The sequence below is a fragment of the Lactuca virosa genome, chromosome 7, assembly GCF_052849685.1.
Source record: "Lactuca virosa cultivar CGN04683 chromosome 7, Lactuca_virosa_CGN04683_v6, whole genome shotgun sequence".
Classification (NCBI taxonomy): domain Eukaryota; kingdom Viridiplantae; phylum Streptophyta; class Magnoliopsida; order Asterales; family Asteraceae; genus Lactuca; species Lactuca virosa.
This window is the reverse complement of record NC_136432.1, coordinates 10,477,755-10,480,246: the sequence shown is the minus strand read 5'-3', so window position 1 is coordinate 10,480,246 and position 2,492 is coordinate 10,477,755. Positions and strand designations below refer to the sequence as shown.

At 41.2% G+C, this 2,492-nt stretch overlaps 1 pseudogene; it reads left to right on the top strand.

The window, feature by feature from the left end:
- Nucleotides 1–252: 252 nt before the first annotated feature.
- On the top strand, nucleotides 253–1,790 carry LOC145125616 (transcription factor TCP9-like; annotated as a pseudogene).
- The last annotated feature ends 702 nt before the right edge of the window (nucleotides 1,791–2,492 follow it).

The window sequence follows — 2,492 nt, the reverse complement described above, 5'->3', positions numbered from 1 at the left end:
TAAAGATACACTCTAGGACCAACAATGCCCAATTGCATATAATGAAATATCTTGAAGGAAATAATAAGTTTTGATACAAAGGGAGAGTTGCAATTAACTCTCGTAATAATGAATAAGTATGAAATGTAACACTATCAACAACGTCTTTAAATGTCACGTTTTAACATTTTTCTACCACATTCTAAGTAACACTATCTTACGGCAAATGAGTGCAAAATGTGGGTCCGCCATTTCATCGGAACACCTTTCGTACCATTTGCCCTCACGCAAAACTTTAAGAAGTTGCCTTGTAATGTGTATGGTGGTCCAAATCCTGGGGCCCTGTTTTCACCATCATTTACTCAATCCCCATCTCTCTTTCTTGATTTCAGAGAATAATTCAAAGCAAACCCATTTCTAATTCTTCTCCATTTTCGTCTCCGATATCATGAACTCACCATCGCCGCCGTCCGCAGCCCATCCGCCACCACCACCACCTAACCCATCCAAAACAGCTGCTTCCCCACATGGGCTTTCCTTGATTCCATTGAAGAAAGAACCTTTATCGGACGAAAAGGTATTTACCACACCTCCACCTCCGCCGCCAAGGAGGTCGTCCACCAAGGACCGCCACACAAAAGTGGAGGGTAGGGGGAGAAGGATCCGAATGCCGGCCACCTGCGCCGCACGGATATTTCAGCTGACCAGAGAACTTGGCCACAAGTCCGACGGAGAAACAATCCAGTGGCTTTTACAGCACGCTGAGCCCTCCATTATTGCCGCCACTGGCACCGGTACCATTCCGGCCATTGCTATGTCAGTCAACGGTACCCTCAAAATCCCCACCAACACCATCAGCACCGTCACCTCCGCCGCCGCCGCCACCAACACCTCAATCCCAAATAAACGAAAACTCCCTTCTGATTTCGACATAAACCGAAACGAAAACACTCCAACCACGGTTACCACCTCCGTTCTCGCTCCTCTCATGACAACAACCGCACAACCTCAATCTTTCATCCCGGTATGGGCCATACCCTACAACGGAACCGCCGCGTTTTGGGCGTTTCAGCCTTCTACAACTCCATTTCTTAACATCTCCGCCACACCAATCTCATTCATTACCTCCGATGACCAAAAACCAACAGTCCAACACCAATTAACACAACACATTTCACAACCACTACCTCCGCCTCGGCAACTACAACTACCACAAATACTCAATCTTTCACAGATTTTCCGATGAATCTTCACGAAAGAAAGGAGTTTTCGTTCATTCAGGTAAACCATGGAACACCTTCCGAGCAATAACCAGACCTCTTCTTTCTTTCATTTCCCTTCCATTATCGTCAAGAACGTGAACACGTGAGTGAAGATGATTACGTGTAAAGTGGGGCCCACAAAGTGGGCAGGTCTTAGGTGTAGATGGGTCCAGGGTTAATGTGGTGGACTCAAAGTCATGGTGCATGAGTGGCCCCCACTTAAGCTTAATGAAGGTGGAGAGTGGGTCCATTTAGTGGGCCATTTGACATAGAAAACCGTCGATTTATGCGGCATTAACGAGGGGCCCAGTTTATGATGGACCACACCAGCGGAGCATACGCAACACAGTCTGCCACGTGGCTGAATCGGGACGGCATTATGATACTTTCTGGGGTTTTGACACGTAAGAGTTGCCCGTTGGCTAATTTTCTTTTATCTTTTGTTTTTATCTTTATTATTTTAGGTAAGGTATATCGTTGGGTTATCTTCAAGAATTAGCAACTTGTACCATATGCAATTATATATGTACGCTGTTACATTTGTTAGCACCTTCTACCATATCCAATTAAATATGTACTTTGTTTTCGGTATAAAAGTCAAGAACTATGTATGGCTACTTTTTATAGATAGTGATCAAACAAATACGAGATACGTTCATTTTCGGATCTGTCTAAACTCTAACTAGAATGTTCGTCGCATTTCTGTTCTTCCAACTATTAATGATATTTGTTAATTACGAGTCCACTATTAATATCGGTTAAATATTGTGATTTGGTTATGTAAATTTAGGCTGTTTTTCTAGACTTATAACTTATAAGCTCATTTGTTTAATACATGTTGGTACGGTATATGTTTTTATAATAAAAGACTTTATAAACTATGGGATAAAACATAATGAATTGTAGATGCATAATTTTCAAAATTTTACATCCCAAATTTAATACTGAAAGTGAAACCTATAGTTTATAGTTATTATCAAGGTTAATCAGCAGAAAAAAGATAGTTAATAAATAGTAATAAAGTTAAAAGGGAAAAAGTAGGCCTTTTGTAAAATTCGCATATTCTTGTATGGGTGATACTGGTGCCTACATGCGTGGAGGGTCACTTGGACCCAACGATGGTCCCGAATAAAGATGTGATTGATATTATATTGCCCACAAAATTACAAATTTTAGCAAACTAAAGAAGATTTTTTTTTTGGAGGATTTGAATTTTTAAGAGATGTTAGGGGGTCCGAATTTATAACATAT